This window comes from Elephas maximus, chromosome 3 (assembly GCF_024166365.1).
Source record: "Elephas maximus indicus isolate mEleMax1 chromosome 3, mEleMax1 primary haplotype, whole genome shotgun sequence".
NCBI classification, from domain to species: Eukaryota; Metazoa; Chordata; class Mammalia; order Proboscidea; family Elephantidae; genus Elephas; species Elephas maximus.
Genome location: NC_064821.1, coordinates 94,042,084 through 94,065,535, shown reverse-complemented (window position 1 = coordinate 94,065,535; position 23,452 = coordinate 94,042,084). Strand labels below are relative to the sequence as shown.

At 37.9% G+C, this 23,452-nt stretch overlaps 1 long non-coding RNA gene across 1 annotated transcript in view; it reads right to left on the bottom strand.

Moving 5' to 3' along the window:
- Window positions 1–92: 92 nt before the first annotated feature.
- Window positions 93–23,452, bottom strand: part of LOC126070864 (uncharacterized) — a 61,723-nt gene continuing 38,363 nt past the window's right edge. The window contains exons 4-5 of the long non-coding RNA XR_007516324.1: window positions 2,619–2,836; window positions 93–317 (exon numbers count right to left, since the gene is read on the bottom strand). This is a non-coding gene — a long non-coding RNA (uncharacterized LOC126070864). The remainder of the gene's footprint in view (window positions 318–2,618; window positions 2,837–23,452) is intronic.

Sequence of the window (23,452 nt, the reverse complement as noted above, 5' to 3'; positions counted from 1 at the left end):
TCAAAATTTAACTCCAATTGCAGCTGTTGTTCCAGATGTAGTTTCAATGCTTGAGCAAGTTAATACATCTCCTGGTACCTGATATGCAGCTACTGATCTGGCTAATGCCTTTGTCTCCATACCTGTTTCGAAAGACTATCAGAAGAAGTTTGCCTTACACTGGCAAGGCTAGCAATACAGCTTCAGTTACCTACCTCAGAGGTGTATCAACCCTCCAGCCCTATGTCATAATTTAGCCTGCAGGTAACTTGATTGCCTTTCTCTTTCACAAGACGTCACACTGGTCCATTACATTGATGACATTATGCTGATTGGACCTAGTAAAGAAGAAGGGTCAATGACTCTCTGGACTTATTGATAAAACATCTGGATGCTAGAGGATGGGAAGTTAATCCTACAAAAATTCAGGCACCTTCCACCTCACTGAAATTTCTAGGCGTCCTGTGGTCGAGATATTCCTTCTCAAGTGAAGGATAAGTTATTGCATCTGTCTCCTCCCACAGCTAAACAGGAGACACAATGCCTAGTGGGACTTTTTGGATTTTGAAGGCAACATATTCCTCACCTGGGTGTGCTACTCCAGCCTATTTATCAAGTGACTCAAAAAGCTGCTAGTTTTAAGTGGGGCCTAGAACAAGAGAAGGCTCTGCAATAGGTTCAGGGTGCCGTGTAAGGCACTCTGCCCCTTGGGCCATATGATCTGGCTGATCCAGTGGTGCTTGAAGTGTCCGTGGCAGATAGAGATGCTGTTTGGAGTCTTTGGCAGGCCCCTACTGGTGAATCACAGCACAGACCCTTAGGTTTTGGAGCAAAGCCCTGCCATCCTCTGCAGATAACTACTCTCCTTTTGAGAAACAGCTCTTGGTTTGTTACTGGGCCTTAGTAGAGACTGAACACTTAACCATGGGTCACCAAGTCACCATGCAGCCTGGGCTGTCCATCAGGAGCTGGGTGTTGTCTAACCCACAGAGTCATAAAATTTACTCTTCAACTGAATTCATTCTGTCTCTTGGCCTTATCACTTTGCTGAAACTGCTCTTGTCAGTGTCATCAACAACCACTAAATTCTGTGATGGTTAAGATTGTGTGTCAGCCTGGCTGGGCCATGATTCTCAGTGCTTTGGCAATTGTATAATGTTGTGATCACACCCATGATAGGTCTACTGTGAGTAGCCAATTAGTTGAAAGGGAATTTCCTTGGGCATGTGCCATGCAATGAGTGTGGGCGGATGTTCTGGCAGGACTGGTGGGGGGAGTTTGCTCATTCTGGATCTTGCAGCTGGTTCCTGTTCATCTGACCTCCAGCTCTTGGGACTTGAGCTAGCAACTTACCTGGGATCTTGCCTGCCGATCTTGGAATATTGTTGATCTCACAGCCTGTGAGCAAAAGCCCTGCTCTCTGACCTGCTGATCTTGGGTTCACCAGCTCCTCCACTCTGTGAATCAGGAGAAGCCTCTATTCTGACCCACGGACTTGAGACATTCAGCCTCTATAACCGTGTAAGCTATTTCCTTGATATAAATCTCTCTCTCTCTCTATATATATATGTATATGCTTTACTGGCTTTACTTCTCTAAAGAAACCAGCCTAAGACATCCTCTTTTTTGATTTTACTTGACCTCTCTGCAGCATTCAACACTTTTCTTCTGAACTTTTCTTTCTTATATGTGTAACAACATTGGCTCCCCCCCTTTTTTTTTTTTTCCTATCTGGCTACTCCTGCTCAGCCTTTCTTGCTGATTCTTCTTGTACTCAATCTCTAAGTGTTGGAGTGTCCCCAAGGTAAGCTTATCCAGTCTCAAAACCATAAGCCTAAATTTTATGTCCAGCCTTGACCTCTTCTCTGTGTTCAAGACACTAGTATAACCATTTGACTTTCCCACTTGGATATCTTGTAAGCATCTCAAACTTAGCAGATCAATAACTGATCTGCTATTCTCTCCCTTTCCCCTCAAAAACTGTTTTTTTCTTGTTTTTCCTCATAGTAGGCACTCAATAAAAATTAGCAGAATGAAGGAACGTTTGCATTACCTCATTTTATTCTCACAATCACCTTATAAAATTACTGTATTTTTAGCACCATCCTAAAAATGAAGAAATTAAGAACTATTGGGGGTAAAGTAAATAACTTGCCTAAGGTCACAAAGCTTGTGAAGTATCAGAGCCAGGCTTTTACTCTCAGTCTGCTTTTTTCTAAAGCACAAATGTTTTTCCTCTATGCTGTAATGTATAATGGCTTCCACTGAAACAGAATGATTACTGTAAATATGATTATACTTGTGACCATAAACTGGTATGAACTGGAAAAAATAGGCTACATTATTATTAATGATAATGACGAAGACAATGATTGTACATACCACTTATTGTACATCTACCATATACCAGGCATCATGAAAGGCAATTTCTTTTTTATTAATAGACTTTATTTTTTGAAACAGTTTTATTTAGATTTACAGAAAATTGAGCAGATATTACAGAGAGTTTCCATATACTCCCACCCATGCACAGTCTTCCCTATTGTTAATATCTTACATTATTAGTAAGGTACATTGTTATAATTAATGAATGAATTACTATTAAAGTACATAGCTTATTCATATTCCTTAATTTTTACCTAATATTCTTCTTCTGTTCCAGGATTTCATCCAGGATCTCACACAACGTTTAGTTGTCTTATCTCCTTAGGCTCTTCTTGGCTGTGGCATTTCTCAGGCTTTCCTTATTTTGGTGACCTCGACAGTTTTAAGGAGTAGGTCAGGTTTATTGTAGGATGTCCCACTATTGGGATTTGTCTGATGTTTTTCTCATGATCAGACGGAGGTTGTGGATTTTCTGAAGGAAGATCACAGATACAAAGTACTATTTTCGTCATATCATATCAAGGATACATACCATCAACTTACTACTGTTGATGTTGACCTTGATCATCTGGTTGAAGTTGTGTTTTCCAGGTTTTTCTACTGTAAAGTTACTCTTTTTTCCCCACTCTATACTGTACTCTTTGGAAAGAAGTCACTATGTGTTGCCCACACATAAGGAATGGGGATTTATGTTCCCTCTCCTTTAGAGTATCCACATAAAAAAAAAATTATCTGAAATTCTTCTATGTGGGAGATTTGTCTATTCCCTCCCATTTTTTTATTCAATCATTTATTTATGTCAGTAAGGGCTCATGAATATTTTTTTTTGTACTATGGGTTATAATTCAATACTGACTTTATTGTTCAAATTGTTCAAGCTTTCACCATTGGGAGCTCTTTCAGTTGGCTCCTGTGCCCCTTTGACAAGCCCCATCAATGTGTTTTTGTTGTTGTTTTAGTACTTCCTTAGTTTCTGGCACTACAGATACTCCAGGTTCATCTTGTATTATTTCCTGCTCCAGTCCTAGAATCAGCCATTTCTCTAAGGAGCCCTGGTTCCTTTCATTAGAGAAGGGTATTAGAAACCAAGATCTGGACGCTAGCTGTGCTCGTTGCTGTTGAAGTGTTTTTTTTTTAGGTCCCCTCAGCTGACAGGGCAAAGAAATATATGTGTGTATACCATCCCATATATATGTACATATCTATAATTACTGCTATACATAACCATTTGTATGTGTATTAAGTTAAACATGAGTTCTTACTAATATCTCTAACTCTAATCCATTACAATATAGATTATTTTAGCATTTCCCCTTCCTTGTCAAAAACTCCTCACTCACGAGAGTAATTTTATATATATGATCTAATTTAATCTTATAAAATAGATATTATTACCCCTTTTACAGTTTTAATCTTATAAAATAGATATTATTACTCCATTTTACAGTTGAAGAAACTGAGGCTCAGAGATTAATAATTTTTTCATAAACACAGCTGTTAAGAGAATTAGGACTTCTTCGAGTGGGGGAAGAACAACATTTAAGACATGGAAAGAAGAAGGTATATAGTTTGTTCAGTAGATCGTCCTAGTAAATTGGCAAGATGAATAAAGGCTACTTTAATATAGTTCTCAATTAAATACTGATGAATTTGAAATTACATCACCAGTTTCACTGTCTGCATCCTTCTTTGAGGAGCAAACTATAATACTAAAGATCTGTTATTAACTATATATCACCCGTGAGTCATCTGCAAAGTATTTGAATTTCTTTTGTATCTTCTAAAAGAGATATGATGTGTTCTTAAATTTATTAAAGATCATTTTGTGTTGTGGATATTTAATCAATTGATTAAAAAATGATAAACGAGAGTGAATGAGACAGGGAATTTGTACCTGTAGTCAAATTTCTTTCCTGAGCTGTTTAGAAAATCCAAATAACAAGAATCCCAAAATGATGGCCTGCTTTGAAATTTTCATCTTTGACTGCTCATTGAAAAGAGAACTCTGTAATTATAAAGTTTGGGAAACTTTCCATATATTTCAATCCCTTCTTGGAAATACTTGTTCTAAAATACATGCTTATTAACATAACTGAGAAAACCTGCAAAAAAAATTAAATCAACTTTTTTAGGTCACTGTTTCCCAAAATTATTTGTCCCTGGAATGCTTTTTTAATGTAAGAGCTATTAATATTCCATAGAACAATATTTGGAATATATTTATTCATTTCACAAGAGGAAGGATTTGGCTATTTTCTGTTTTCAGAACCAGAAATACAGGACTTGGCACATAGTGGGTATTCAATTAAAATTTGGCAAATATTTATTGAACATCTACTATGTGTCAGACACAAGGAATATCCCCCTCCAAAAAAAAATTCCATTGTCATCAAGTCAATTCCGACTCCTAGGAACCCTAAAGGACAGAGTAGAACTGCCCCACAAGGCTTCCAAGGCTGTAAATCTTTATGGAAACAGACTGCCACATCTTTCTCCCGTGGAGCGGCTGGCGAGTTTGAATTGCCAGCCTTTTAGTTAGCAGCCAAGCATTTAACCACTAAGCCACTAGAGCTCCTTACAAGGAACATAAAACCAAACCAAATCCGTTGCTGTCAGGTCGATTCTGACTCATAGTGACCCTACGGGACAAGAGTAGAACTGCCCCATAGGGTTTCCAAGGAGTGGCTGGTGGATTCGAACTGTTGACCTTTTGGTTAGCAGCTGAGCTCTTAACCTCTGTACTATCAAGGCTCCTACAAGGAATATGGTGGTGAAAAATCAGGATGGTCTCTGCCCTCATATAACTTACAGTCTATTGGAGACCATAAATAAATAAGTTTTTAAAGTTATAATTCGGGATAAGAATTATGAAGGAAGCAAATAGGATGCTGAGATGAAGGGCATTATACTTCAGAACATAAGCAGCTAGCTCTTTAATGCATTTATCCAAACAAATCAATAGTTAAATTGGATGTGAACATTTCTCACATCACCTTTCATTTTGGTCACATGTTAAAATACTTTATAGTAATCGAGGTCCATGCAGAAAACTGCTGGAGCACTCAAAAGGACTTAAAGGAAGAGAGTTTAATAAAGGGACTGTTTATAAAGATGTGGAAAAGTTTAAAGAAAGAAATAATGGAAGAAGAGGATCTCAAGAACCGAAAAGAGCAAGAAGCCATTATCACCATTAGACCTGAAGGACAAGAGAGCCAGTAGGAACAAGGCATTGGGGATTGGCTAAAAAATATATATTTAGGCTCCTAAGTCATATGCAGGCAACACAAACCTTATCTATATAAATAGGCCAAAATTGTCATTCCACATAGGCAAAAACCCAGTTTGTCTTCTTGACTATGTCTCAGCACCTATTAGAGTCATCACATATAGTGGCCCTTAAATGTGTGTTGACTGGATAAATTGCAACAATATTCTTGAACAGTAGTAATCATATGTGCTTAAGTTGAGGCAACCGATTTAAAGATTTATAATTCTTCTGAAATTTTACATATAATATAGTTACTGCAGTTAAAAAGTCAGGGTAATTTTATAAGACTATGAATATTTCAGGTTTAGAACTGTGCCCTATTTGGCAACTATATATTTCAAATGAAGAAAACTATTCTCTTGGGGTGTCTAATGAAGAAACCAGAGAAGTCAGCAATAAACTGAACAGAGGCTTAAAAGGATACTGGCACAAAGGTGTAAAGCATATCTTCTTTTACGTTTAATCTTAAGTGCGTGAGCAATGAATTAAAGAACACACTGGCAAAATAGTATTTTTGCCTTATAGAAGAATTTGCCATGAATTTGCTACATTAATATAACTCTTTAAAAAACAAACTGACTCCAGATCATTAAAAATATTTGTAAATATTAAAAAAAAAGATTTGTTTAATTCACATGTATTAATTCACATTTGCAAACATGCTACACATGAGAATATTTTAGAGTGCTATAAGCACTAAATGCTGGATTTCTTTTTCTTCCTCTTTTTCCTACTTAGTTTACTATATATCTATAGAATTATTTAACGTTTATAACAGAGAACATGAGCAATTAAATTTTTTTTTTTTTTTTTTAGCATTATAGACAAAATCTGTTCTTTTTGCCATTCAGTATCCATTCATCTGACTACTTTGGGCAGAATTGACTCAACATCCCCAGAGATGGGTGTGGCTCAGGCTTGGCCAGACAAAGCCACAGTGATTACTTCAGAGGGTGGTATAGCATACTGTCAGAGCCAATGGGGACAATGATGAAGAAGGTAAGAAGTCATGCAGATTCACAGTAAATTTTGATAATTCAGTCAACAGGATTTGCTAATAGTTTAGATGGTGTAAGAAAAAGAGACGAGTTATGATTGCACATTTTTAGCCTGAGCATTTGGGTGATGGTGAGCCATTTAGAGAGATAGGAAACACAGGATAAGGAACAGATTTTATGGGACAAAAGTTAAGAATTCAGTTTGGGGCAAGTTATATTTGAGATGCCTATTAAACATGCAGTGAGAAATGTCAACTAAACTGTCATATAACTGAGCTTAAGGGAAATTTAGAATTCCTTAGGGTAGATTCCTAGTGGTAGAGTTGCTGGATCAAAGGTTATGTGCACTTTTACTATGTTGTGATAGAGTCAGCTCTGGTTGGCTCATGAAAGCCAGTTGTTAAATTATCAGGAATTTTATGAAACAGTTGTTAGACATAGCCATTATTAAAAATTAAATTATATAAACCTACAATTAAATACACTGTATTAAAAATTATGATTATAGGACTGGTGCCAAAGGAGGCCTAGTAGAGGGTCAAGGCTTTCAACATCATTCAGCAGCAATGAGGCTACTGCCTTCCTCCCTCATAATGTCACTGAAGGCTAAGTGGGGAGCCAGAATTCTCACCCTAACCAAGCAGTAATAAAGAGTTACCTGTTGGTTGTCAATGGATGCCAGATGGTAAACCTGGACTTCTATTTCCACCTAGCAATAATGAGGTGGTGACCTCCCATTACTGTACTGGAGCAATATCAGAGAAAGCTAACTAAAAAAGAAGACTTAAATAAGATCCACAGCCTCTTAACATAAAACCCAAAATGTCCAAGTATCAAGTGATAATCATTCCTCATACCCAAAACATAGTTTGAATTGAGCTGAAGAAAATTAAAACAAGTCCACGAGACTGAAGTCCAACCTTGAGCACCACCTGAATTTAGAGACCATCTCAAGAATAGATTTGACTCATTGAACACTAATGACCTACAATGAGACGAGTTGTGGGATGACTTCAAGGACATGAAGTAAGCAAAAGATCACTAAAATGAAAGGCAAGAAAGAAAACACCAAAATGGATGTCAGAAGAAACTCAGAAACATGCTATTGAAAGTAGAGTAGCTAAAGTGAATGGAAGAAATGATAAAAGAGCGAAACAGAAGATTTCCAAGGGTGGCTCGCGAAGACAAAGTGAAGTATTATAATGAAATGTGCAACGACCTAAAGTTAGAAATCCAAAAGGGAAGAACACTCTCAGAATTTCTCAAGCTGAAAAAACTGAAGAAAAAATTCAAGCTTCGAGTTGCAATATTGGAGGATTCTATGGACAAAATATTGAATGACGTAGGAAGCATCAAAAAAAGATGGAAGGGATATACAGTCACTGTACCAAAAAGAATTGGCCAACATTCAACTATTTCAGGAGGTAGCATATGCTTAAGAACCAATGGTATTGAAGGAAGAAATCTAAGCTACACTGAAGGCATTGGCTAAAAACAAAGCTCCAGGAACTGACGGAGTACCAATTGAGATGTTTTAACAAATGTATGCAACACTGGAATTGCTCATTCATCTATGCCAAGAAATTTGGAAGACAGCTACCTGACCAATTAACTGGAAGAGATCCATATTTGTGCCCATTCCAAAGACAGGCGATTCAATAGATTCGGAAATTACCAACCAAAGCCATTAATATCACACTCAAGCAAAATTTTGCTGAAGATCATTTAAAGACAGTTGCAGCAGTGCACCAACAGGGAACTGCCAATTCAAGCTGGATTCAGAAGACGTGGAACAGGGGTATCACTGCTGATGTCAGGTGGATCCTGGCTGAAAGCAGAGAATACCAGAAAGATGTTTACCTGTGTTTTATTGACTATGCAAAGACATCCCATTGTGTGGATCGTAACAAATTATGGATGGATAACATTGCAAAGAATGGGAAATCCAGAGCACTTAATTGTGCTCATGAGAAACCTATACATAGACCAAGAGACAGTGGTTCCAACAGAACAAAGGGATATTGCATGGTTTAAAGTCAGGAAAAGTATGCATCAGGGTTGTATCCTTTCACCATACTTCTTCAATCTGTTTGCTAATTTAAATAATCCAAGGAGCTGGACTATATGGAAAAAAAAATGTGGCAACAGAATTGGAGAAAGACTCATTAACAACCTCAGATATGCAGAGGACACAACTTTGCTTACTGAAAGTGAAGAGGACTTGAAGCACTTACTGATGAAGATCAAAGACTACAATTTTCAGTATGGGTTGTACCTCAACATAAAGAAAACAAAAATTGTCACGACTGAACCAATAAGCAACACCATGATAAATGGAGAAAAGATTGAAGTTGTCAAGGATTTCATTTTACTTGGATCCACGATCAATGCCCACGGAAGCAGCAGCCAAGAAATCAAAGGACATATTGCATAGGGCAAATCTCCTGCAAAAAAAACCTCTTAAAAGTGTTAAAAAGCAAAGATGTCACCTTGAGGACTAAGCCTAACCTAAGATATGGTATTTTCAAACACTTCATACGCACATGAAAGCTGGACAATGAATAAGGAAGACCAACGAAGAATTGATGTCTTTGAATTATGGTGGTGGCAGAAAACATTGAATATGCCATGGACTGCCAGAAGAACAAACAAATCTGTCTTGGAAGAAATACAGCCAGAATGCTCCTTAGATGCAAGGGTGGCGAGTCTTCATCTCACATACTTTGGACATGTTATCACAAGGGTTCAGTCCTTGGAGAAGGACATCATGCTTGGTAGAAGGTCAGTGAAAAAGAGGAAGGCCCTCAATGAGATGGACTGACACAGTGGCTACAACAATGGGCGCAAACATAGCAACGGTTGTGAAGATGGCACAGACTTGGCAGTGTTTTGTTCTGTTGTACCTAGAGTCACTGTGAGTCAGAACCAACACAACACCACCTAACAACAACAACAACCAGGAACCAGAAAGATCTCAAACTGAATGAAAAGGAAAAAACAAAAGATGTAACATCAATATGACAGAGATGTTAGAATTATCTGACAAAGATTTTAAAGCAGCTGTTATAAAAATGTTTCAAGTAGCAACTACAAACACATTTGAAACAAGTGAATAGTCTCAGCAAAGAAATAAAACAAGCAAATTGAAATTTTAGAACTAAGAATGCAATAAACAAAATTAAAAACTTAATGTGTAAATTCAACAGCAGAATGGAAGAGACAGAAAATAATTAGTGAAGTGAAAGATAGAACAATATAAATTGCTTAATTTTGAACAGCACACACACAAAAAAACTTAAAAAAAAAAAAAAAAGAACAGAGCCTCAGGAGCCTGGGACCACGTCTTAGTTTCCTAGTGATACTTTTACAAAAAAAGCGGGTGGATTTAAATAACAGAAATTTATTTTCTCACAGTTCTAGAGGCTAAAAGTCCAAATCACGGTCTCAGCCAAGTCAGTACCTTCTGTGAGCTTCTCTTCTAGTTTCTGGTAAGTGCCAACAATCCCCGGCATTTCTTTGCTGCTTATAGATCCATTTGTGGTGTCTTCCCCTGTGTGTGTCACAGTTTCTATTATGCTTTTTTTGATAAGACACTACTAAAAGGGATTAGGTTTAGGACCTATCCTATGCTGGTATGTTCTCATTAACATAACAAAAGAAAACCCCTATTTCTAAACAAGGTCATATTTATAGGTACAGGAGTTAGGACTTCAACATAACTTTTGGGGGGGACAAAATTCATGTCCTTCCCACGTGCAAAATACGTTCACTGCATCTCAGCATCCCCAAAGTCTTAGTTCAATCTGGCGTCCACTCTAAGTCCAAAATCTCGTTTTCTGAATCATCTAAACTAGATATGGCTGAGATTCTGTGTCCATCATGGGGCAAAATTCCTTTCCATCTGTAGACCTGTGAAATCTAGAATGCAAATTATCTGCTTCCAAAGTACAATGGTAAAACAAGCATAAGGTAGACATTCCTATTCTGGATGGGAGAAACTGGAGTGAAAAAATGGGTTACTGGTACCAAGTAAGTCCAAAATAAAGCAGAACAAATTTCATTAAAAATTTGAAAATAATGATCTGTTCTCTGGAACTATCTGTGCAATGACCCCATCCTTCAGAGGGGCTGGGCCGGGGCCCCATGACCCTAGGTGTGGCCCCACTCTCCAGGCCCACTGGGATGGCAACCCCACCCCCTTGAATTTAGACAGCCCCATTCTCCTGGTCAACTGGAATGGCAGCCCCACTGTTGGAAACAAGGAAGCCATCAGCCTGCCTTCCATGCTCTTTTGAACAGTCCTGCTGGTCTTCGAACTGCTCCCAGGATTGTCCTTTTCTTGAAGGACAGGAGATGTTCACAAACAAGTAGTGCCATTGGCCCAAGTCATTGTTTCCTAGTGTTGCTATGACAGAAATACCACAACTGGGTGGCTTTAACAAACAGAAATTTATTTTCTCACAGTTTATGAGGCTAGAAGTCTGAATTCAGAGTACCAGCTCTAGGCAAAGGCTCTCAGTTTCTCTAGCCCCAGTGTTCCAGGATTCCTTGGAGATCTCCACGTGGCATCTATCTTCCCCCATTTTGTGCTTGCTTATCTCTGTGCCTAATTTGTTCTTTTCATATATATATTTTTTTGTCTCTGTGCCTAATCTGTTCTTTTTATATCTCAGAAGTGATTAGGTTTAATACATACCTAACATTAATATGCATCATTAACATAACAAAGAAAACCCTATTTACAAATGGGATTATATCCACAGGTATAGGGGTTAAGATTCCAACACACATTTTGGGGGCACATAATTTAATCCATAATAGCCCATTTTCTGCCTGTAAAATTCCAGGAGGCAGACACCTTTCCTTCATTTGAACGTGTCTCTGTGCCTTTCGAGGACCCTGGTGGTTCAGTACACAGCTGCCAACTGAAAGGTTGGCAGTCCAAATGCACTCAGGAGCTCCATGAGAGAAAGACCTGTCAATCTGCTTCCAAGAAAATTACAGCTTAGAAAATCCTATGGGTCAGTTCTACTTTGTCACACGGGGTCGCTTTGAGTTCAGTCACCTTGACAGTACCCAACAACAACACTGTCCTTTTGAGTCTAAGCTGATAGAGATTGTGCTGAGATGGTTGATTAGATCCATTGGTCACAAGCCTTATCTCTTTAGCAAATGGTTATGTAGCCATACCCTTGGTGTTTTTTCTAGGACACACTCTTAATTTTTACTACAGAATTTTCCAAATCTTCAAGTTCTGGTTTGTTTTCACACAGTTCATTTCTCAATCTATCTCTTTTCTTCTGTATTTTGGTATAATCAGCAAGGAAAAACCACACCCCTTCAAGATCTTGTTTAGAAATCTCCTCAGCCAAATATCTAAGTTCATCACTTATTAAGCTATGCTTTCTACAAAACATTTGAACATAATTCAAACAAGTTCTTTGCCACTTTATAACAAGGATCTCAACTTTCCTCCAGTGCCCAGTAACATGTTCATCATTTCCTTTTAAAGCATCACCAGAAGTGCTTTTAACATGCACATATCTAACAACACTGTCTTCATGATGATAGAAGCTTTCTGTACAGAATTTCTCATTTCTTTCTGAGGCCTCTTCAGAGTCATCCTTAATGTCCCTTATTTTACCAACAGTTCTTCAAGGCAACCTAGGCTCTTACTATCAAATACATCAAAAGTCCTCCAACCTCTACCTATTGCCCAATACCAAAACCATTTTCACATCATTTTTTATTTTATCTAATTAATTATTTTTTCCCTCCCACCTACCCCATAAACTACCTCCCCACCTTCCTCCCTAGACCTTGCAACAACACCACTGCTTGCAAACTGATGGCCCACCACTTTCTACCTCCCACATAGCCCTGTAAGCCATCTGCCCCTCTTCCCACCGGCCCCCAGGTCCAACCTGCCCACACCTGCCAGCTACCCACCTTTTTATCTTTTTATCTCTTTTCCTTATTCCCCCCCACCTAGCCTCAAGCCCCACCCCCACTTCCCACCAGCCCTTGCTGTGCCACCATGGCTAGAGAGTCTCTGGTTCATGTCTATCACTGCACCAGGCCCACACTGCCCCTCCCCTCCCACCACTGCTGAATGGAGGGAGGTGAGCCTGTACTGCTCTCTGTCTAACACTCTCACCCCTCTGGTGAGGGGCTGTGAATGCTCCCACACCACTGAACCAACATCAGGAGGCAGACAGCACCCACCTAGTCCACCCTCAGCCACCTTGCCAAACCAGTGTACAGTGAAGTGAGCTCACCCTGCCTACTGTTGCCCTGCCCACCCAGACAAGGTGGTCAGAGCTATTATGCCCAGAGATGAGCAAGCAGCAAAGCGTGTCTGGTCTGCCAACCTGACATATCAAAACAAAACAAAGAAACAGGACAAAACAAACAAACATACAGTCAATAAATAAATAAAATAATACTTTAATATCTCAGAGACAGCAGACAATATCAAAACATATTAAAAAAAAAAAAAGGACAACATGGCTTCAGCAAGTGACCAAAATAAAGAATCAGATAACCTTCCAGTAGAAGAAAAGGCAATGGTACCTGACACAGAATTAAAAAGACTAATATTTAGGGCTCTCTAAGACATCAAGGAAAACGCAGACAAAACTAAGGAAAAAATAGATAAAATCACGAAAAACACAGAGAAAACCAATAAAAACATAGCAATTTCAAGGAAAACACAGAAAAAGCAATAGAAGAATTCAGAAAATAGTACAAAGACAAAACATCAAAATAAATAATTAGAAATGATACAAAAACAGTCATTAGAAATCCAAAAGATAAATAATAAAATTTCAGAAATGGATGACTCAATAGAAGGTTTTAAGAGCAAATTTGAAACAATGAAAGACAGAGTCAGTGAGATTGAAGATAAATCCATGGATGCCATTTTGAGGAAAAAGCAGAGAAAAGAGTGAAAAAAAAACCTAAATTTATGTGGACCACAATCAAGAGCAAGGATTGGCACATGACTGGAGCTTCAGAACGGGGGGAAAATGGAAAATGCAGAGAAGATTGTTGAAGATTTTCTGGCAGAAAACTTCCCAAATATCATGAAAGATGAACAACTCACCATCCAAGAAGCTCAATGAATCCCAAATAGGATAGACCCCAAAAGAAAACCATCAAGACATATCAAAATCACACTTGCCAAAACTAAAGACAAAGAAAGAATCCTGAGAGTTGCTCAAGAAAAATGAAAAGTCACTTACAAGGGGGAAACAATAAGACTAAACGCTGATTGCTTGGCAGAAACTATGCAGGCAAGAAGGCAATGGAATGACAGACATAAAACCTTGAAAAGAAAAAAACTGCCAACCTAAAAAAAAAAATATCCCACAAAATGCTCTCTCAAATATGATGGCAAAATTAGGACATTTCCAGATAAACAGAAATTAAGGGAATTTGTAAAAACCAGCCAAACTTACAATAAATATTAAAGGGAGTCCTTCAGTTAGAGAACCAGAAACATCAGACAACAACTGGAGTCTAGGACACAGGACAGCATCACCCAGATACCAACCTAGGTAAACAACTCTCGATAATAAAACAAAGCTAAAATACTTAAAACAGGGAAACAGAGACATCAATCTGTAAATGACAACAACATCAAAACAATAAAAGGGGGGAATAAACAGGGTAGGTATAGAACTTTGAAATGGAGAGAAAGTCAAGGCCATATCAAGTAACAAAATACTGATTCAAACTTAGAAAGGTAAGGGTAAATTTCAAGGTAACCACAGAGAAAGTTAACAAACCTACTAATCAAAATAATGAAAGAAAAGAAAAATCCACAAAGAAAAGGAATCAACACAGGAAAGAAAGAACAAAGAAAATGTCAGCACCATAAAAAAAAGCACAACAGTATGACAGCAATAAACTCATACCTATCCATAATCACTCTGAATGTAAATGGCTTAAATGCACCTGTAAAGAGACGGAGAATGGCAGGATGGATAAAAAAAGCATGGTTCATCGATATGCTATATACAAAAGATAAATGATCATGTTCATAAAAAATCCAGGAATCTACCAAAATCTACTAGAATTAAGAAGTGAATACAGCAAAGTCACAGGATACAAGGTTGATAAACAAAAATTAATTTGTTCCAGATATTCCATACTTCATCAAAATTTTAAAGTTCTGCTTATCAAGAGACATCATTAAAAAATGAATAGGTAACCCATGTCTGTAATTAAACATAAAGAACACGTGCTGGTAAGAATGTGAAGAAACTGGAACCTTCATACACTCACTGCTGGTGGGATTGTAAAAAGGTGCAGCACTATGGAAAACCCATGTCTGTAATTAAACATAAAGAACACGTGCTGGTAAGAATGTGAAGAAACTGGAACCTTCATACACTCACTGCTGGTGGGATTGTAAAAAGGTGCAGCACTATGGAAAACAGTCTGGCAGTTCCTCAAAAGGTTAAACATAGAGTTACCATATGATCCAGCAATTTCACTCATAGGTGTATACCCAAGAGAAATAAAAATGTATGTCCACAGAAAAACCATTATTCATAATCACCAAAATAGAAACAACCCAAATGTCCATCAACTGATTAGTGAATAAGCAAAATGTGGTATATACACATGTCTTAGGCTGGGTTCTCTAAAGAAGCAAAACCAGTGAAGTGTATAAATATGTATATATAGAGAGATTTATATTAAGGAAATGGCTCACATGGTTGTAGAGGCTGGAATGTCCCAAGTCTGTAGGTCAGGCTGGAGACCTCTCCTGATTCACGTCTCCACAGGGGCTGGCAAACCCAAGATCAGCAAGTCAGACAGCAGGGCTCTGGCTCACAGGCTAGTTACGAAGACCAACAAATCCCAAGATCAAGAGGCAAGACTGCAAGTAACCTGCTAGCTCAAGTCCCAAGAACGGGAAATCAGGTGAACAGGAGCCAGCTGCAGGATCCAGAGCAAGCAAAAGCCCACAAGCCTTGCCAAAAGTGCATTTATATTCGATGCAGGCCACACCTCCAAGAAAACTCCCTTTCAACTGATTGGCTACTCACAGCAAATCCCATCACGGAGCTGATCACATTACATCAAATCTCATCATACAAGTGATAACATCATCGTATGACTGCCATACTACATCATAACTGCCAAACCACTGAGAATCATGGCCCAGCCAAGTTGACACACAACCTTAACCATCACAACACATAATGGAATATTATTTAGCCATAAAAAGAAATGAAGTACCGATACATGCTACAACATGGATGAATCTTGAAAACATTATGCTAAGTGAGATAAATCAGACACAAAGGGCCACATATTATATAATTTCATTTATATGAAATGTCCAGAATAGGCAAATCTATACAGACAGAAAGTAGAGTGGTGGTGGCCTAGGGCTGGGTGAGAAAGTTGGGAGAAGGTTGTAGGGAAACAGTAAGTGGGTGCTAACAGGAATGGAGTATAATTTTGGGGTGATGGAAATGTTCTTAAGTTAACTGTGATGGTTGCATAACTCTATGAATATACTAAAAAATATTGAACTGTACGTTTTAAATGGATGGAATCTATGGTATGTGAATTATATCTTTAAAAAGCTGTTATTTTTTAATTGAGAAAAAGACAAATAGGCATTTCACAAAAGTAGATGTATAAATGGCCAATAAGTACATGCAAAAGTGTTCAACATCACTAATCATTAGGGAAATATGAATTAAAACACAGTGAGTTACCACCTTACACAGACTAGAATGTCTAAAATTAAAACTATTGATAACATCAAATGTTGATGAAGATATGGAACAACCAAAACTCTCATACATTGCTGGCGGGAATGTAAAATCTTGTGACTGTTTTGGAATTATGTCTGTCAGTGTCTATTAAATTTAAGTATATACCTACTATATGATCCTGCAATTTACTTCTAGATATTTACCCAAGAGAAATGAAACCATATTTACAAAAATATTTGAAAACAAAAATTTGAAGCAGATTTACCCACAACTGGCAAAACTGGAAAAAATCCAAAAGTCCATAAAAAAGACAATGGATAAACAAAGTTTGGCATATTGATAAAATGGAACATTACTCAGTAATAAAAAGGTATGGACTGCTGACACACACAACAACATGGATTCAGACACATTATGTTAAGTGATAGGAGCAATTGATGGTCTATTCCGCAGTAGTCCCCTGGCCTTGGTCTGACTGATAATGTTGAGGTTTTCCATTAGACCACCAATTTTCTAACAGATCATCAGACTATCAATTTTCCAATACATCAAATGGTCATATGCAAGTTCAAGTTGAAGCTGAAGAAAATTAGAACAAGTCCACAAGAGCCAAAGTATGACCTTGAGAATATCACACTGGAATTTAAGAGACCATCTCAAGAATAGATTTGACACATTGAACACTACTGACTGAAGACCAGACGAGATGTGGAATGACATCAAGACATCATACATGAAGAAAGCCAGAGGTCATTTAAAAGACAGGAAAGAAAGAAAAAAACAAAATGGATATCAGGAGAGACTCTGAAACTTGCTTTTGAACGTTGAGTAGCTAAAACAAAAGAAAGAAATGAAGTCAAAGAGCTGAACACAAGATTTCAAAGGGTGGCTCGAGAAGATAAAGTATTATAATGACATGTGCAAAGACCAGGAGATAAAAAATCAAAAGGGAAGAACATGCTCAACGTTTCTCAAGCTGAAAGAACTGAAGAAAAAATTCAAGCCTCAAGTTGCAACACTGAAGGATTCTACAGGGAAAATATTTTAATATTTAATCATTTATGACACAGGAAGCATCAAAAGAAGATGGAAGGAACACACAGAGTCACTTTACCAAAAAGAATTGGTTGATGTTCAACCATTTCAGGAAGTAGCATAAGATAAGGAACCAATGGTACTGAACGAAAAAGTCCAACCTGCACTGAAAGCATTAGTGAAAAACAAGGCTCCGGGAATTGATGGAATACCAATTGAGATGTTTCAACAAATGGATGCAGCGCTGGAAGTGCTCAGTCGCCTATGCCGAGAAATTTGGAAGACAGCTACCAGGTCAACCTACTAGAAGAGATCTGTATTTATGCCTGTTCCCAAGAAAGGTGATCCCACCAAATGCAGAAATTATCAAACAATATCATTAATATCACACGCGAGTAAAATTTTGCTGAAAATCATTGAAAAGCCGTTGCAGCAGTATATCAAGAGGGAACTAACAGAAATTCAAGCTGAATTCAGTTGAGGATGTGGAACAAGGGACATCATTGCTGATGTCAGAGAGATCCTGGCTGAAAGCAGAGAATAACAGAAAGATGTTTACCTCTGTTTTATTGACTATGCAAAGGCATTCGACTGTGTGAACCATAACAATTTATGGATAACGTTGCTAAGAATGGGAATTCTAGAATGTTTAATCATGCTAATGAGGAACCTGTACATAGATCAAGAAGCAGTTGTTCGAAGGGAACAAAGAGATGCTGCATGGCTTAAAGTCAAGAAAGGTACGCATCAGGGTTGTATCCTTTCACCATACTTATTCAATCTGTATGCTGAGCAAGTAATCCTAGAAGATGTACTATATGAAGAACAGGGCATCAGGATTGGAGGAAGACTTATTAACAACCTGTGTTATGCAGATGACACAACCTTGCTTGCTGAAAATGAAGAGGACTTGAAGCACTTACTGATGAAGATCAAAGACCGCAGCCTTCAGTGTGGATTACATCTCAACATAAAGAAAACAAGAATCCTCACAACTGGATCAATAAGCAACATCATGATAAACTGAGAAAAGACTGAAGTTGTCAAGGATTTCATTTTACTTGGACCCACCATCAATGCCCATGGCAACAGCAGTCAAGAAATCAAGAGACACATTGCATTGGCCAGATCTGCTGCAAAAGACCTCTTTTAAGTGTTGAAAAATGAAAATGTCACCTTGAAGACTAAGCTGCTCCTGACCCAAACTATAGTGTTTTCAGTCGCCTCATATGCATGCGAAAGCTGGACAGTGAATAAGGAAGGCCAGAGAAGAACTGATACCTTTGAATTGTGGTGTTGGTGAAGCATATTGAATGTACAGTGGACTGCCAAAAGAACAAACAAATCTGTCTTGGAAGAAGTACAGCCAGAATGTTCCTTAGAAGTAACAATGGTGAAACTTTGTCTCACATCTTTGGATGTGTTGTAAGGAGGGATCAATCCCTGGAGAAGGACATCATGCTTGGTAAGTAGAGGGTCAGCAAAGAAGACCCTCAATGAGATGGATTGACACATTGGCTGCAACAATGGGCTCAAGCATAACAATGATTCTGAGGATGGTGTAGTGTTTCGTACTTTTGTACCTAGGTTTGCTATCAGTTGAAACCAACTTGATGACACGTAATAACAAAAACAAGACACAAAATAATACATGCTATATGTATTCTTTATATGAAGTTTATTTATATGAAGTTCTAGAACAGGCAAACCTAACTTCCAGTGAAAGAAATAACAGTGACTGCCTCTGCCATAGGGAATTGGGTTACAGAGAGCTAGTGCTGCTAAGACGCTGTACGAATAAATAAAAGACCTAAGCCAAAGACCTCATGCATTCTTCAAGATAAATAAACAAAAATTTAACAGAACTTCTTTCTTTGACAATGAGAAACCTGACTCTACAATATCTTACAATATATTTCCTCATTTGTTCAACCCCAGTACACATGTAAAGTATTTTTATACGTAAGTTCACCATAAATCAGAGCCAACCTGACAGCAACTAATAATGATCCCTGTGAGAAACAAATGTATCATCTAGAGTACTTTGTTTGTGTAATTTTTTATTGTTGTTTGTAGCCTTACAAGACCCAGTCAAACACTGTTTTCTGAAGTTACTTAAGTCAGCTCCATTTTTTCCCCACTCACTTCAACGAGGTTATGTGATACATTTGTAATACGGTTAGATTCATTTGTCACAGTTCAAATTCCATTCTGCTACTACGCATTGATAAAGAACAGCGACGGATCTGTGAAACATTTCATAACATGGAGGAATCTGGAAGGAATTATGCTGAGTGAAATTAGTCAGAGGCAAAAGGACAAATGTTGTATAAGACCACTATTATAAGATCTTGAGAAATAGTATAAACTGAGAAGAACACATACTTTTGTGGTTACGAGGGGGGAAGGAGGGAGGGTGGGAGAGGGTTATTTACTGATTAGTTAGTAGATAAGAACTGCTTTAGGTGAAGGGAAAGAGAATACTCAATACATGGAAGGTCAGCTCAACTGGACTGGACCAAAAGCAAAGAAGTTTCTGGGATAAACTGAATGCTTTGAAGGTCAGCAGAGCAAGCGTGGGGGTTTCGGGACTATGGCTTAAGGGGACTTCTAAGTCAATTGGCAAAATAATTCTATTATGAAAACATTCTGCATCGCACTTTGAAGTGTGGCGTCTGGGGTCTTAAATGATCTAAGATGCATCAATTGGTCTCAACACACCTGGATCAAAGGAGAATGAAGAACACCAAGGTTACACGATAACTATGAGCCCAAGAGACAGAAAGGGCCACATGAACCAGAGACTTACATCATCCTGAGACCAGAAGAACTAGATGGTGCCCAGCCACAACCAATGACTGCCCTGACAGGGAGCACAACAGAGAACCCCTGAGGGAGCAGGAGAACAGTGGGATGCAGACCCCAAATTCTCATAAAAAGACCAGACTTAATGGTCTGACTGAGACTAGAAGAATCCCAGCGGTCATGGTCCCCAAACCTTCTGTTGGCCCAGGACAGGAACCATTCCCGAAGACAACTCATCAGACATGGAAGGGACTGGGCAATGGGTTGCAGAGAGATGCTGATGAAGAGTGAGCTACTTGTATCAGGTGGACACTTGAGACTGTGTTGGTGTCTCCTGTCTGGAGGGGAGATGGGAGGGTAGAGAGGGTTAGAAACTGGCAAAACCGTCACGAAAGGAGAGACTGGAAGGAGGGAGCAGGCTGACTCACTAGGGGGAGAGTAAGTGGGAGTATGGAGTAAGGTGTATACAAGCTTATATGTGACAGACTGACTTGTAAACTTTCACTTAAAGCACAATAAAAATTATTTTTAAAAAATTCCATTCTGAAGTTGCAAGAATCCATAGAGAGACAGCATTCAGAAATCCAAAAGATTAACAATAAAATTACAGAATTAGAAAACGCAATAGGAAGTCAGAGGAGCAGACTCGAGCAATTAGAATGCAGACTGGGAAATCTGGAGGACCAGGGAATTAACTCCAACATAGCTGAAAAAAAATCAGATAAAAGAATTAAAAAAAAATGAAGAAACCCTAAGAATTATGTGGGACTCTATCAAGAAGGATAACTTGTGTGTGATTGGAGTCCCAGAACAGGGAGGGAGGACAGAAAACACAGAGAGAATAGTTGAAGATCTGCTGACAGAAAACTTCCCTGACATCATGAAAGATGAAAGGATATCTATCCAAGATGCTCATCAAACCCCATTTAAGACTGATCCAAAAAGAAAAACACCAAGACATATTATCATCAAACTCGCCAAAACCAAAGATAAACAGAAAATTTTAAAAGCAGCCAGGGATAAAAGAAAGGTCTCCTTCAAGGGAGAATCAATAAGAATAAGTTCAGACTACTCAGCAGAAACCATGCAGGCAAGAAGGCAATGGGACGATATATACAGAACACTGAAGGAGAAAAACTGCCAGCCAAGGATCATAAAAAAAATATATCCAGCAAAACTCTCTCTGAAATATGAAGGCAAAATTAAGATATTTACACATAAACACAAGCTTAGAGAATTTGCAAAAACCAAACCAAAGCTACAAGAAATACTAAAGGAAATTATTTGGTCAGAAAACCAATAATATCAGATACCAGCACAACACAAGGTCACAGAACAGAACATCCTGATACCAACTCAAATAGGGAAATCACAAAAACAAATTAAGATTAATTAAAAAAAAAATGCTCAAAACAGGGAATCAGTGAAGTCAATATGTAAAAGATCACAATAATCAAAAAGAGGGACTAAATACAGGTGGCATAGAACTGCCATATGGAGAGGGATACAAGGCGATATAGGACAATACAAGTTAGGTTTTTACTTAGAAAAATAGGGGTAAATATTAAGGTAACCACAAAGAGGTATAACGACTCCATAACTCAAGATAAAAGCCAAGAAAAACGTAACGACTCAGCAAACATAAAGTCAAATACTATGAAAACGAGGATCACACAATTTACAAAGAAAAACGTCTCAGCACAAAAAAGTAAGTGGAAAAATGAAATTGTCAACAACACACATAAAAAGGCATCAAAATGACAACATTAACACTTACTTATCTATAATTATGCTGAATGTAAATGGACTAAATGCACAAATAAAGAGACAGAGAGTCACGGACTGGATAAAGAAACACGATCCATCTGTATGCTGCCTACAAGAGACACACCTTAGACTTAGAGACACAAACAAACTGAAACTCAAAGGATGGAAAAAAATATATCAAGCAAACAATAAGCAAAAAAGAAGAGGAGTAGCAATATTAATTTCTGACAAAATAGACTTTAAACTTAAATCCACCACAAAGGATAAAGAAGGACACTACATAATGATAAAAGGGACAATTGACCAGGAAGATATAACCATATTAAATATTTATGCACCCAATGACAGGGCTGCAAGATACATAAATCAAATTTTAACAGAACTGAAAAGTGAGATAGACACCTTCACAATTATAGTAGGAGACTTCAACACACCACTTTCGGAGAAGGACAGGACATCCAGTAAGAAGCTCAATAGAGACACGGAAGACCTAATTACAACAATCAACCAACTTGACCCCATTGACTTATACAGAACTCTCCACCCAACTGCTGCAAAGTATACTTTTTTTTCTAGTGCACATGGAACATTCCCTAGAATAGATCACATATTAGGTCATAAAACAAACCTTTGCAGAATCCAAAACATCGAAATATTACAAAGCATCTTCTCAGACCACGAGGCCATAAAAGTGGAAATCAATAACAGAAAAATTAGAGAAAAGAAATCAAATACTTGGAAACTGAACAATACCCTCCTGAAAAAAGACTGGGTTATAGAAGACATCAAGGAGGGAATAAGGAAATTCATAGAATGCAACGAGAATGAAAATACTTCCTAGCAAAACCTCTGGGACACAGCAAAAGCAGTGCTCAGAGGCCAATTTATATCAATAAATGCACACATACAAAAAGAAGAAAGAGCCAAAATCAGAGAACTGTCCCTACAACTTGAACAAATAGAAAGTGAGCAACAAAAGAATCCATCAGGCACCAGAAGAAAACAAATAATAAAAATTAGAGCTGAACTAAATGAATTAAAAAAATTTTTAGAGAACAGAAAAACAATTGAAAGAATTAACAAAGCCAAAACCTGGTTCTTTGACAAAATTAACAAAATTGATAAACCATTGGCTAGACTGACTAAAGAAATACAGGAAACGAAACAAATAACCCAAATAAGAAACGAGAAGGGCCACATCACAACAGACCCAACTGAAATTAAAAGAATCATATCAGATTATTATGAAAAATTGTACTCTAACAAATTTGCAAACCTAGAAGAAATGGATGAATTCCTGGAAAAACACTACCTACCTAAACTAACACAATCAGAAGTAGAACAACTAAATAGACCCATAACAAAAAAAGAGATTGAAACGGTAATCAAAAAACTCCCAAGAAAAAAAAGCCCTGGCCCGGATGGCTTCACTGCAGAGTTCTACCAAACTTTCAGAGAAGAGTTAACACCACTAC